This window comes from Papaver somniferum, chromosome 2, assembly GCF_003573695.1.
Source record: "Papaver somniferum cultivar HN1 chromosome 2, ASM357369v1, whole genome shotgun sequence".
NCBI lineage: Eukaryota > Viridiplantae > Streptophyta > Magnoliopsida > Ranunculales > Papaveraceae > Papaver > Papaver somniferum.
This window is the reverse complement of record NC_039359.1, coordinates 170,061,036-170,077,394: the sequence shown is the minus strand read 5'-3', so window position 1 is coordinate 170,077,394 and position 16,359 is coordinate 170,061,036.

Below are 16,359 nucleotides of genomic sequence, written 5' to 3'. Positions count from 1 at the left end.
GTACTCGAATTGAAAACGAGTATAACATCTTAAGCGATCTTAGATTGAGTTTGAAGTCATACTCATTCTTAACTCGGGTATACAATGAATTTTAATTTTATTTGATGTTTAACAACACATAATTCACAGATAAAAAAGAAAAAATTTACTCACAATCGGTTTATGTTCATGCCCATATAAACCGATTCTGGATAATCGGTTGATTTTCATGTGCATATAAACCGATTCTGGGTAGAAGCAAGTTTCAAAAAATCTCTGTATGTTTTTGAGGTTACAATCGGTTGATAACAACGACAACATATACCGATTCTGAGTTAGTGTTCTTCAAAAAAATTCAGAGTTTCAAATTTTTTCTTCATTAACACAAGTTAATTTCACATTTAACACCATATTTTATCACTAATCACCCGAAATAACACTAATTAATGAGGGGTAAATTAGTCATTAAAAAAATAGTTGGTTAAGGGATTTTCCATTTTACTTCAAAAAGTTTTTTTTTTATCACGTAGTGATAGGCCCAAATTAATTCTTGTAAGCCCCAATTTAGCCAGGATTATAAATTATTTGTGGTGGTTTAAGTACAATGATTTTGGTTAATCCACATTTTATTAAAAAACTGTGTAAGTTGTCTAAATTACTTTAATCCCATGTACGTGGTCTTTTTAGTTTCTTTATAACTTTAATTGCGGTGGAGCCGTTTTCTGGTTCAGATCTGTGTTGTACAAGTCTATTTCGGCTTGGCTCAATTAGAATTCGAACCGGCAGCTTAAAATTCTACTAATAATTAAGCATAATATAATGAATGTACATGATCCTGAAATTGGTACGTCGAACTTGGGCTAAATTGAATAAAACCAATCGTGCAACAAATCCAGGTTATTCATGATCAGCTGATTAAACAAAGAACTTTCTATTGTATATTTGATCTATGGATATATCGGTGATAATTGAACTACCTTTCAGGGAATAAAACTTTGGTATAACTTAGTTACGCAGACAAAAACAAAAAAGTTTAATATAATTTTCTGCGAAGAAAACACCTAATGAAGTGGTCAGAGTTTGCTTACATGTCTAAAATGAAGTGGTCAGAGTTTGCCTTAGATGTCATTTCTGCTGATTGAATTTGTGCCGGTATTACATCAAAAAAAAATTGTGCCGGTGTTAGTAGTTTATCAGTCGCATATCTTCAGATTAAGATAATTTTTGGTTTAATCTTGTTGAGAAACAAAAACATACGCCAAAAAATTATTTTGTTCCGATGCCGAGAAAAAACAACAGAGTACAGATTAAACCAAAATTTGTTAATATATTTTACTAGATTTTGTACCCGTGCTATGCATCGGGTGGACCCGAAAACCACTTTTTCTCGCCTCCTCCTAATGCATGCTTAAGATTTGATTTGTTGTGGCTCGGCTTCGCCTCGCCCCGTTGCTTTGAATATTTGATTTGGTGCTTGTGGTTCGAATTCGCCTCGTCCCATCGCTTTGGATTTTTGATTTGGTGTGACTCGGCTTCAACACCTCATTGACCGCCGAAGGATGTTTTCAATGGCCAATAAATCTTGAAGCTTCCTGTAAGACAAATTATTGACACTTATTGATTTTGTGCCAAGTTTCTGCACAAAATAGGGTCGCCAAAAAATCTCTCAGATCAACCGAATCCGGCCAAAAAATTATGTCGTCTAGACACCTGAGTCACTAACAGTCATCGTTACAATTAACAATCAACTTAACGGTCAATGGGGTCCTAGTAAGGCACCGAGTCAGATGGTCTGTATCGCCTGACAGGTCTGAGTCATTGAATTGACTCGGCAGAACAGAAATCCGACCGAGTTTTGTCTGTTTTTCCGGCCAAATTCATCTCCTTCCCTGCAATTTTTCAATTCCTAACATTCATATAATTACACATTAATAGAAACATCAGCTACACATCAGCTGAATCATCATCATCATTATCATATCTCCTTTCCTCTGATTTCATCTCTATTGCCTTTCTTAATCTCAGCTTTATCATTGATTTCTTTTCTCAATTCTCAACAAACATTTATCTCAACTCCCTGTGGATTCAAAGCCACCTTTTTTTATGGAAATAACATCTCACAGCATCACCAACTACGTCCCGTCTTCATTTTCTTGATTCATAGTCCTCTCCCTGTTTAGAAACATACTTTTATCAAAGACACCTTATTTCCTCAACTTATGCAACACATACACACTGCAACAGCCAAATCTTTCATCACTAACCACCATTCCATTGCAACACTGCGTACTTCAGTTCATTTGTAATCAATTCAATCTGCAAATTCAGTTCACAGGCAAACCACCAAGTTCACATGTTGCGATGCCAACTCCTACTTCCTTTATTACAATTAGCTTATTTGCTTAGTATTTGTTTTCCTTACGTATTTAGCATTCAGTTTCCTAGTTTTACAAGTTTCTTTAGTTAGTTGCTTGCTTATCAAGTTATTTCAGCTATATATAGCTCAGGACTGAACTTGTAAGAAATCAATTATCAATATTAAGAAGTTTGTTTAAGTTAATTCTCAAAGGCAGAGGCTGCTCGCTCCAGATCAAAGGGCTTTATCCCTATTTTTGAGTTATTTTGCAGTTTTAATTCAGTTCTCTTCTTCTTTTACGTTAGAACACAGTCCTGTGAAGACTATCTTCACAACTTTTTCTCCTGTGAAGACTATTTTCACAGCTTTTCCAGTGCTTAAAGGTTTAGAACCCTAACACCTGGATCAGAGCAGGTTTAGATCAAACCCTAAATATATCAAAAAGAAAAATTTCTAATGGGTCAAAATTATACAGAGACTCTGAAGCTAGTAAAGGATGGTATTACTGATATGTCTACAAACATTGATAACCTAATTACTGCTTTGGCAAAACAACAAGTTCAAGATGATGAGAGGAAAAAGACCAAGGTTGTTGAACAATGTCAACAGAGAGAAGAAGAACGAGTTGCTCGTAAGCATGAAACAACTGAGAACGACGTCGTTCTAGCGGAAACTATTACAACTAGCATGACTACAACTTTAAAGAATGCTCTCAGCACCCAGCTTGCACAAACTACAACAACTATCAACAATCAACTAACCGCTTCTCTTCGTGCTATTTTTGCTGAATTCTTGCCTCAATTGAACACCAATAATGGCGGTGGTAATGGTCATCAAACTCGTCCTCCACCTCCACCCCCACCCCCCCTGGTGGCAATGGTCATACTAATATTGGTGCTGCCAGAGCCAATACAATCAACCTTAAATTCCCTACCTTTGATGGAGAGGATCCTGATGGGTGTATTTTTAATGTTGATCAGTACTTCAATGTACATCAAGCTGATGATGCCCTTAAACTCACCATTGCTGCATCTAGTTTAAATGTGATGCTAATGTGTGGTATAGAAGGAAGCAAACTAAAACCACAATTGTCACCTGGTTAGAGTCATGTGCTCATATTCGTGCTCGTTTTGCGCCTAAGAAGTTTGTTGATGCTCGTCTGGATATCAGTACAATTAATCAAGTACGCACAGTCCGAGAACAAATACCTGCTTTTGAGAATTTATTAAATTTTGTTGAATTTCCAGAGGACTACTTGATCAGCAGCTTTATTCGATCTCTCAAACCTCACATTGGTAATGTGGTTAAGCTACTTTTGCCTTTAATTTTAAATGAAGCCTTTACAAAGGAAATTCATCAAGAAGAGGCTTATGCGTCAGTTAATAAGGTTCCAGCAAGACAACCTTATCGTCCCCCTCCACTTAGAACTGAAGCATCAACTTCGAATACTCCAATCAAGAAGCTCAATCTGCCTCCTGGCTATAAGAAATTAACATGGGAAGAGATGAAAGAAAAACGTGAGAAAGGTCTTTGTTTCAAGTGTGATGCACCTTTTAAATCTGGACATTTTGTCCTAATAAGTCAGGCTTCTTACTTTTAGAGATGGATCCTCATTCTTCTAAAGAACAACAAGTAAGTGATGATCTTGCTGTTTTGGAATCAACCCCAACTATATATCTTAACTCACTTTTGGGTTCTACGTTTCCTAATACTATGTGTATCACTGGTTATACCAAGGCTTGACCTCTAACAATTCTCATAGATTCAGGGTCTACACATAATTTTTTGCATCCCATTGTAGCCAAGCAATGTGGTTTTGCAGTTTCGTCTTCTGATGCTGTTTTACGTGTCATTGTGGGTAATGGTGGTCACTTAACCACTAAAGGCTTTTGCACTGTCCCTATTCAGTTACAAGGTACAATTTTCTCTGTTGATTTTTATTTGCTGGAGATTAGTGGTTGTGATGCAGTCTTGGGAATTCAATGGATGCGCACGTTGGGGGGAAATTATTTGGGACTTTGATAAATTGACTATGCAGTTTAGTATTAATGACACATCCATTACTTTAACTGGTAACCAATCATCAGCTATAATGATTATGGACGTATCACCCATGCAACGTTTATTATCTACAGAAAGTTATGCAATTCTGTTGTAATTAGTTGCATTAAATTCTTCTGCCGCCAAACAATCATTGTCGCCTAGAATTCAACAGCTGCTTTCAAATTTCAGTGATATTTTTTCTACTCCAACAAGATTTCCTCCAGAAATATTACAAGATCATAAAATTTCCTTTTTTCCTGAAGCGGGACCTGTGAATGTACGCCCTTATAGATACCCACATTTTCAAAAAGATGAAATTGAGAAGATCGTGGGTGAGCTGCAACAAGCTGGGTTCATAAGGCCTAGTTCTAGCCCATTTTCTTCACCTATTCTTTTGGTTCGAAAGAAGGATGGCTCATGGCGTATGTGTATTGACTACCATGCTCTTAACAAGATAACCATAAAAGATCGTTACCCAATTCCGTTAGTGAATGAATTACATGGTAAGAAAGTCTTTACCAAGTTAGATTTACGCTATGGTTATCACCAGATTCGTGTACATGAAGCTGATATTCCAAAGACAGCTTTCCATACTCATGATGGCCACTACGAATTTTTTGTCATGCCCTTTGGATTGTCAAATGCTCCAGCAACATTCCAAGGTTTAATGAATCATATATTCAGGCCTTACTTACGCAAGTTTGTACTGGTTTTCTTCGATGATATTCTGATTTAAAGTGAGACTATTGATGATCATCTCAAGCATCTGGAATTGGTTTTTGATTTACTGCGGACTCATAAACTGTTTGTTAAGGAATCTAAATGTAATTTTGCACAACAATCTGTTGGTTACCTTGGCCATTTGATTTCATTCGATGGAGTTTCTGTGGAGCCAGAAAAGATACAATGCATTCTTTCATGGAAGATCATTTCTTCAGTTAAAGAACTTCGAGGTTTTTTGGGCCTAGCCGGCTATTATAGAAAATTTGTGAAGGATTTTAGACAAATTAGTGCTCCTTTAACCCAGCTACTAAAGAAGGATGCACTTACTTGGACATAAGAAGCCACTTTTGCTTTCAAATCACTACAACATGCTCTAACTATTACGCCTGTTCTTATACTACCTGATTTTTCAAAAGAGTTCTATTTAGAGTGTGATGCTTCTGGTGTTGTATTAATGCAATCTACAAGACCTATAGCTTTTTATAGTAAGCCCTTATCTGGTAAGAATCTCAACTTATCTGTTTATGACAAAGAAATGCTTGCCATTGTCTCTGCAGTAAACAAATGGAGACCATATTTGCTTGGTCGACATTTCAAGATTTATACAGATCATAGAAGTTTGAAGTATTTTTTGGAGCAGCGTCTTTCTTCGATTGAGCAGCAGAAGTGGGTTTCCAAACTATTGGGTTATGATTATGAAATCACTTATCGCAGTGGCTCATCAAACAAGGCTGCATATGCTTTGTCTCGACTTGTTAACCCTCAATTATTGGCATTAAGTGCACCAATATTTACTGGTGTTCATGACATCATTGCAGAATGTCGTAATGATCCGAATCTATGTGCATTAATTTATCAGTTGCAGCTAGACCCTAATAGTAAACGTCATTATTCATACGTCAACGGAGTGTTGCGTTATAAGGGAAGAATAGTGGTTGTTTCCTCTTCGAAATGGTGTCAAAAACTTCTTCATGATTTTCACTCTACTCCATTGGGTGGACATTCTGGTTATTTTCGAACTTTTAAAAGATTACAACAAAGTTTTCACTGGTCTAGTATGAAGAATTATATTAAAAAATTTATTCAACAATGTGAAGTTTATCAACGGAATAAAACCGAAGCTGTGGCTCCTCCTGGTCTATTGAGTCCACTACCAATTCCTTCAGATATTTGGATTGACATTTCTATGGATTTCGTCGATGGATTTCCACTTATAATGTAAGATTGAACTCTTACATTCCAGTTTATAATGGTAAGAGTTCAATCTTGGTAATTGTTGATCTTTTGACAAAATATGCACACTTTGTTGCCTTGTCTCATCCCTATTCTGCTAGTAAGATAGCTGACTTATTTGTGAAAGAGGTAGTACGCCTTCATGGAATGCCAAAGACCATCACAAGTGATAGAGATTCTGTATTCATGAACAATTTTTGGGAAGCCTATTTTCCAATGCAAGAAACACAACTATGTAAGATCTCATCTTATCATCCGCATAGTGATGGTCAAACAGAAGTCACGGATCGTACACTCGAATGTTATCTTCGATGCTTTGCAGGAATGAAACCAAAAGATTGGTTTAAGTGGTTAGCATGGGCCGAATGGTGGTATAACACTAGCTACCACTCTGCCATTAAGATGACACCATATGAAGCTCTTTACAGCCGTCCTCCACCAACAATTTTATCATATTTGCCTGGATCCACCCCTGTGAATGATGTGGATTTAAACTTACGTGCCAGAGATCACACACTCAAGCTGCGTAAGTCTAACTTATCTGATGCGCAGGATCGAATGAAGAAATACACTGATTCTCATAGAACTGAACGCCAGTTTTCAGTTAATGATTTTGTTTATCTCCGTCTCCAACCTTACAGGTAGATAACAGTTTATAATCAGTCTTTTTCGAAGCTATCACCTTGTTTTTATGGTCCCTTTAAAGTTCTTGAGAGAATTGGAACTGTGGCATATAAACTGGACTTGCCTAGCACGAGTAGAATACATCCAGTCTTTCATGTATCACAGTTAAAACTGAAGTTAGGTCCTACTGCGGCTGTTGAAGCCACATTGCCTGCCATTATTGATTATGATAAATGGGATCCAGAAGAAATCTTGGACAGGCAGATGTATAAGAAGGGAAACAGAGATGCTACAAAGTGGTTGATCAAATGGAAGGGTCACTCTAAAGATGATGCAACTTGGGAAGATGCTTATGAACTTATTGCGCGCTTTCCACAATTAGAGGCATGGGGACAAGCCTTGTTTTAGAAAGGGTGGGATGTTGCGATGCCAACTCCTACTTCCTTTATTACAATTAGCTTATTTGCTTAGTATTTGTTTTCCTTACGTATTTAGCATTCATTTTCCTAGTTTTACAAGTTTCTTTAGTTAGTTGTTTGCTTATCAAGTTATTTCAGCTATATATAGCTCAAGACTGAATTTGTAAGAAATCAGTTATCAATATTAAGAAGTTTGTTTAAGTTAATTCTCAAAGGCAGAGGCTGCTCGCCCCATATCAAAGGGCTTTATCCCTGTTTTTGAGTTCTTTTGCAAATTTAATTCATTTCTCTTCTTCTTTTACGTTAAAACACAGTCTGCTTTGTAAAAACAACAGGTTCAAGCTAATGAGAGGAAAAAGACCAAGGCTGTTGAACAATGTCAACAGAGAGAAGAAGAACGAATTGCTCGTAAGTAGGAAACAACTGAGAACAACGCCGTTCTAGCGGAAACTATTACTACTAGCATGACTACAGCTTTAACGAATGCTCTCAGCACTCAGCTTACACAAACTACAACAACTATCAACAATCAACTAACCGCTTCTCTTCGCGCTATTTTTGTTGAATTCTTGCCTCAATTGAACACCAATAATGGCGGTGGTAATGGTCATCAAACTCGTCCTCCACCTCCACCCCCACCCCCCCTGGTGGCAATGGTCATACTAATATTGGTGCTGCCAGAGCCAATACAATCAACCTTAAATTCCCTACCTTTGATGGAGAGGATCCTGATGGGTAGATTTTTAATGTTGATCAGTACTTCAATGTACATCAAGCTGATGATGCCCTTAAACTCACCATTGCTGCATCTAGTTTGAAAGGTGATGCTAATGTGTGGTATATATGGAAGCAAACTAAAACCACAATTGTCACCTGGTTAGAGTTATGTGCTCATATTCGTGCTCGTTTTGCGCCTGAGAAGTTTGTTGATGCTCGTCTGGCTATCAGTACAATTAATCAAGTAGGCACAGTCCGAGAACACATACCTGCTTTTGAGAAATTGTTAAATTTTGTTGACTTTCCAAAAGACTACTTGACCAGCTGCTTTATTCGATCTCTCAAACCTCACATTGGTAGTGTGGTTAAGCTACTTGCGCCTTTAACTTTGAATGAAGCCTTTACAAAGGCAATTCATCAAGAAGAGGCTTATGCGTCTGTTAATAAGGTTCCAGCAAGACAACCTTATCGTCCCCCTCCACTTAGAACTGAAGCATCAACTTCGAATACTCCAATCAAGAAGCTCAATCTGCCTCCTGGCTATAAGAAATTAACATGGGAAGAGATGAAAGAAAAACGTGAGAAAGGTCTTTGTTTCAAGTGTGATGCACCTTTTAAATCTGGACATATTTTTCCTAATAAGTCAGGCTTCTTACTTTTAGAGATGGATCCTCATTCTTCTGAAGGCATCACTGAAATTGAGCATAACACTGAAGAACAAAAAGTAAGTGACGATCTTGCTACTTTGGAATCTACCCCAACTATATCTCTTAACTCACTTTTGGGTTCTACCTTTCCTAATACTATGCGTATCACTGGTTATGCCAAGGCTCGACCTCTAACTATTATCATAGATTCAGGGTCTACACATAATTTTTTGCATCCCAGTGTAGCCAAGCAATGTGGTTTTGCATTTTCGTCTTCTGATGTTGTTTTACGTGTCACTGTGGGTAATGGTGGTCACTTAACCACTAAAGGCTTTTGCACTGTCCCTATTCAGTTACAAGGTATAATTTTCTCTGTTGATTTTTATTTGCTGGAGATTAGTGGTTGTGATGCAGTCTTGGGAATTCAATGGTTGGGCACGTTGGGGGAAATTATTTGGGACTTTGATAAATTGACTATGCAGTTTAGTATTAATGACACAACCATTACTTTAGCTGGTAACCAATCATCAGCTGTAATGATTATGGACGTATCACCCATGCAACGTTTATTATCTACAGAAAGTTATGCAATTCCGTTGGAACTAGTTGCATTAAATTCTTCTGCCGTCAAATAATCATTGTCGCATAGAATTCAGCAGCTGCTTTCAATTTTCAGTGATATTTTTTCTACTCCAACAACATTGCCTCCAGAAAGATTACAAGATCATAAAATTTCCTTATTGCCTGAAGCTAGACCTGTGAATGTACACATCTACAACTGAAAAGAACCTCCAACAGAATTGGTATGTTAGAACTGAAAATCCATTTTTATCTGAACTTCATCTTCTTCAACTCAACAGCAGTGAACGCTTGTTCCATTACAAACCCTAAATCTCCATTTTCAATTTCTTCATCACATCTTCTGAGTTCAATAGAAGACCTAACTTCATATTCAAAACCAACTTCTTCAATTAGCAGCAAACAATCATCATTAACTGCCCTTATCTCGATAAACATGAACCAATTTTAACCACCAATTCCCTCGTGAGTTCTCGAATTAATATTGCATCAATAGCAGAACTATCAAAATCAACCACAAACCCATTGATTCAAAGAGAACCCCATTACTAATTTCTTCATGGAAGAAACCATTCTCCCCTGCAATCTTGATAACCAGTAACAATTTCTTAACCCATGAGAACTTTCAGATCTCTATAATTTTCTCCCTGATTTGAAACTGTCTGAAATCTCGAGACTCATTTCTCAAATTAACGGAAAAAACTCCACTGATTTTATAGCAATTTGTTCTCTCTCAATCTCGAATCGATGTAGTAGCAGAGAATGAGAATAAATGAAGAAGAAACTACGAACAAAATGGCAGGAGAAAAGCATCGTAGTTTTTTCTTAAGCGATGACAGTGTACGAGTTAGGTCTAGTTTCCGACAGATGTGTTGTACACCTAACTAGTGTTAGTAACGTCCAGTTAAGTTTTGGGTGTAAAATATTTATAAGCCTTGGTTTTCTACTGAAATATTGTCTACCCACCTTTTGTCTAACAGTGTCACAAACGGACGGTTAAATACTTGGTGTAAACAGAGTGTTATCCAAAATTTTATGCTCAAACCAATAGAGTCTCGCCAAGCGTCCTCACCAGGTTTACTAATGCCCAAAGCTTTTGTCTAATTTAATTTGAGAGAGGTGTCACGCTCACAGTGCGATATGGAGGCTCATATAACTTAGCATTTTAAAGGAGGGGAGATTCTCTCTGACGGTAGATACTTCATAATTAAGTAGAACTGAAACAATGTTGTGAAAAAAGATGCTTCAAAATACCCTAGTTTAATTGGGGGCCTGAAAACCAATTAGGGGCCTCCCACTAGAGGACAAAAAAGGTCATCCAAACATAATTATAGTAATGACTAATCTACCCCTTATCTAATTAATGATAATCTCACTTAATTAGTATTAATCTTATTTAATTAGAGTTTAATTATTTTTTTTTTCAAATTTTACGTTTGCAATTTTTATTTTTATTATTCTGCTCAGATTTGTATGAAAAGTCATCATGGTATTTTCTAAATTTTTTTAACCAATGACGACTCTAATTATCATTAATATTTTCAATGACGACTCTGAAGTGTCGTTATTGTTTCAGTGACGACTCTATAGTAACGACACGTTAGAGTCGTCATCGAAAAACATTAACGACTCTAAACAGTCGTCATTGAAAATAATAACGAAACTTAGAATCGTCATTGAAAATATTAACGATTTTTTAGAGTCGTCATTGAGTACATTAACGACTCTTTAGAGTCGTCATTGATTTTAAAAAAAAATAAAAATACCATGACGACTTTTCATACAAATCTGAGCAGGAAAAAAAAAGAAAAAAAAATTACAAACGTAAAATTTGAAAAGAAAACAATTAAACTCTAATAACGACTCTTTAGAGTCGTCATTGATTTTAAATTTTTTTTAAAAATAAGGGGTGAAATTTTCACTTTATTATTGATACGCCCTGAAAATTTTGGGGTGCAAATAAAATGGGTGAGGCGCCTAATTATTTTTTAGGGACCACAATTAAATGAGGCAAAATACGTGAGGAAGTGACAACCTTTTTTCTCAAATTGTTTCAAATTCTCAACCTATCCGAACTAAAATCCTTGCAGGAAAACTGAGTCGGTTCCATTATTTTGGATTCTCGTTTGCTTTGATTACCGCATGTATATACTTTGGTATGGAGTATATATTAAACTTTATCACTAGCATCTAATCATGTTCGATATGTGTTCCTTTTTTTCTATTTTCTTTTGTCCATGTACGAGCGATGTAACTAGGAATGAAAATATAAGTAAGCTAAAATAATAAAATGGGTTAAAAATTAAATTTCTTAGGGTCATATTTTTTTCTTTAAAGATATCATTAAGTTTTATAATCTTGGAGGTGCTTGGACCACCTCAGTTATTCACAGTTCCGTGAATATTAATAGCATTTACTAAATCAGAATTGATGTTTCACTTATGGGTTGGAGAATCCTGGTTACCATAATGCTTGGATTGGAGAGAAAAAAATTCCCGGTTACCAATAACCATTAATCTTAAACTATAAACTACTGCGTCAAAAAAAAAAACCTAAGAAAAGACATGATTCCCCCAAAATTGATTTATCAACTTTTATTGAAGATGCAACTGTTCGTAAATACGCATTAATCGATATTCCTGATGCTATGTAGGATGCTGCCACGAACCAATGCCTTATTGGTCGTTTATATTTCAAATAACCGAAAGATGTGTAGTTTGAAGATGTTAAGGCGAGACTGCTTGAACAATGGAACCTAACTGAAATTTGCAAGATGACACTCATGAGTAAAGTTTTCTTTACAATCAAGTAATCCATTGAAGAAGATGAACCTAGCGTTTAGGGAGAAGAACTTTGGTTCGACAAACAGGTTGTTTGTATGAAAGAATGCGTTTAATTGTTTGATCTTTAGAATCAAAAAATTGTTCATGATCTTGTGTGGGTGAATCTTATTGGCTTGCACTTAGAGTATTAGGATGAACTGTTGTTGTTATCAATATGCAAAGGAATTAGAAGACCTGTTAAGGTGGATGATAGAACTCTAATTCTTGATTATGGACATTTTTATAGTATGTTGGTTGATATCAACTTTTTTAAGTATGTTCCTGATAAAAATTCTAATCGACGTAAAAGTTCGGGGTTTTTAGCAACCTATCAAGATTCCTAGAACACCCAAATTATGTACGCATTGCAAGTTAGTTGGCCATATAGTCGTTGAACATAGAGTTGTACGTGCTATAATGAAAAAGTGCAGGGAGTTGGAAAATTTGAGGTAGAAGGATGGGTATCTTATCAAACAAACATAGAGAGAAAAAGGAACACAAGAATGAAGAACATCTGTTGAAGTTAGAGAGGTTGAGCTTGCTTGAGTGATATTATTATTACTGCCGGGTTTGTTGCAAGATTTTAGAGCATAGCTCGGTTGAACTTACCAAGCGCTGGTATGTCAAGTTTGTTTGTCATATTTTAGTGTGTCAAAACTCATATAAAGTCGCTTGATTTTAAACTAGAGTCAACTTCTTTTAGGTTAGACTAGAAAGTATAGGAATGTTGAGACATACAAGTATTACTCCGAAGACCTGAAGAATGTGAAGAAGAAGAAGACTGAAGATGTGTATGAGTATATTACTCTAGTAGTGAGACATGATCATATGATCATAATGTTAAGGAATTAGACTACGAAGTATAACGCTTATCTTTTGAACTTCGTAGATATGACATCGACATAATCTTGTATATACTGTTATGATTATGTGAATGGGTTATGGTGAAGATTTCATCCTAGGAAACAATGTTTTACATTTGTTTAAAGGAAGTACATTCATGAACTTGTTTTATGAATCGAAAGGGAAATCGTTAGGCTTATTGGTACGGTTATTCATTGCAAATCTTTGGATTACCAATATGTGTGAGATGGTAGAACCGACTGTAACTTTGTTATGTATCTTGGTATAACTAATCACAAGTGATTGACTTATGATTTGGTATGACTAGTTTTTATTAATTAGTGTAATCGATCCTAAGTAATCACCATGTGATGGTATGATCGATCCTTGTAATTGGTGTGACTGATCCTAGTAATTGGTATGACCGATCACAAGAGCTTGTGTAATTGATCCTTGTAATTGGTGTAACCGATCCTAGTAACTGGAGCGACCGATCACAAGTAGATACCATATGTTGATGTAACCGATCCTACCTAATTATTTTTGTAAGGTAGTATTGGTCCCTACCTGTTTACTTTTATAAGGTAATTGGTAAACGATCCTGGTAACTGGTGTAACCGGTCCTGGTAATTGGTTACACAAACGTATTGTCTATTGGTGAAAATAGAAGTTATGTTTTTCAGTTCTCCGAGACTGACATTTAAACGCAGAATTACTAAAGACATGTGCACTTTATACTAGGGACCGCCACTGTGTGAAAACTGATAAAAGTACTAGCTTCTAAAACTTGAGGCCACCATAATCTTCCTCATTCAAATCACGTACAAAGGATCCAATTTTATTCTTCCCGTTTCTGGTCACCTCCGACCAGTGGTGGAGTTGGGTTGTGATTGATGGATACTGCAAATGGAGTTGGATATCAAGGGTAGTGGAAGTCATGAAGACTGATGATACTATTGGGAGATACTAAATGAATATCAACAGTACCATCACCATCACAAGGAATGACTTGCTGAGATCTTTGAGTATTAGTCATGGTTACATTGTGATAGAAACATTTTTGTGTCTAATTTGTCTCGATTCTATATATTGTTAGAGCTCATTTTTGTGTCTTTAGTAATTCTACAAAAAACGCAGAATTACTAAAGACATGTGCACTTTATACTAGGGACCGCCACTGTGTGAAAACTGATAAAAGTACTAGCTTCTAAAACTTGAGGCCACCATAATCTTCCTCATTCAAATCACGTACAAAGGATCCAATTTTATTCTTCCCGTTTCTGGTCACCTCCGACCAGTGGTGGAGTTGGGTTTTGATTGATGGATGCTGCAAATGGAGTTGGATATCAAGGGTAGTGGAAGTCATGAAGACTGATGATACTATTGGGAGATACTAAATGAATATCAACAGTACCATCACCATCACAAGGAATGACTTGCTGAGATCTTTGAGTATTAGTCATGGTTACCTTGTGATAGAAACATTTTTGTGTCTAATTTGTCTCGATTCTATATATTGTTAGAGCTCATTTTTGTACTTATTATGGTGTTTTATGTGTGTGTAGGTATTTTTGGCCAATAAACATTTTTGGAAAAATCGGCTCGAAAAGTTGTCTAAAGCACCTTGAGGAAATGATATTGGCACCCACAGATTGGATAAGGGGCACCCCATGGCACCCCCAAGAGAGATGTTATCTACACCCCTACTCTGGATATGAGGCACCCTTTATCTTCACCAGAATTTTGGCGGGAAAAACTGAATTCAAATTCAGTTTTGCAGCGGAATTTTCAGGCGAGATTTTGCTGGAGTTTTGGCCGGATTCAATGGGCTCTTTGGATTGGATATATCCTGTTATGACTAAACAGGGCTGGTAGGTGTGATTGGATCGAATGAGTTTGGCTAGATAAGCCGGAAGAAGATATCAGAGGTGTGGAGTTTCATGGGACTGTTGAGATTTCATGAATCGGATTTGGAGTGATTCAGCTGCATATTTTTGTTGGGCTGGACTTCTTAAATCATAACAGGGTTGGTGTGTATGTTTGGATCAAGTATTTTTGGCTGAAAATGTTTGTTGGAGCGAAACAGAGGAGCTGGATGTTTATCGAATTTCTGTTGATGACTAGGAGGATATTTAGTCGGAGTTTGACGTGGAGATGGATTGGAATTTAGTTGATGAGTCAAAACAGGATTGGTATGAGCTTTAAATTCGATAAAACAGTGACAAATCTTCATTTTGAGCGAAACAGAGAAGTAAAGTTATTATCGTACTTTCTGGTTATATATATGGGAGTTGGCGAGATTCTAGATAGGTTAACTATATTTGGGACTCTATCTTACCTTATTTGAGAAGTTTACAACTCATAGAACCTCGTAGAGAAGCTTGGCAGGGAAAGAAATCCCGAGACTTGAGGTGGAGGAAAGATAAGAATAGCCAAAGATTTCTTGAAGTTCAATCGACCTGTGGGCTATAAAAATGAGTTGGGATAGCTCATAGAAGACCTACGTACACTTTGGGGAAGTTTAGAACATAGCATAACATAAAAACACCAAGTTGCAGAGATACAGGTGAGAGGAAGAAGAAGAGCACAGAACAGCAGTAAGAGACAGTCGCAGAATCTGTGGCCTTTTCTTTCAAATTCAATAACTTTGTCACAATTTCTGTAACAATTATTCAGAGTTCGCAACAATTCTGTGCTAGGGTACTTTGTAACAGTGGTTCGTAACAATTATATCCGTTACAAACACGATGTTTTATACCTTCTCTTCTTTTTAATCAACTTTTGAGCAACAAACATGTATTTTGAGCAAGTGGTTAATATGAGGAGCTAAACCCCATTTCTGAGGCGATAGAGGAAGCTATTTTTCCAACAAAAAGTGGTACATTCTTATTTATTTATTTATCGCAATTATTTTTGTGATTGTTTTGCCTTGAGTGAAAATTGTTTGAATTATTCTTGTTAAGCAATTGTTATTTCTTTTGATAGAGCATGCTTGGACCTAGGTTTTTGATGTTCTATGCTTCGGATTTACACTTTTTATTTTGAGAATCTACTTGTTGCAATAGTTTAGAATCAAATTGAACGAAAAAATTGCATGAATACAAAGATTGGATTAAATCACTTTAAACTTGGAAAATAGTGGAATCTTAGCCTCAGTGTTCTTTTAATATTGATACCAACTTTGTCAGTGTTTGTTAAAATTATTAGTGAGTTTTCTATTTAGTTTTGAATTTAAGTCTAAAGTTATCCTTCACAAGTTCGAGAATCGAATCACTTTTTACCACTATCTACAAATCACATCAATTTTTGGCGCCACTGCCGGGGAAAGAACAGAAAAGAAGAAAATTTTATTTTAGACAATTTTAGTTTAGGGT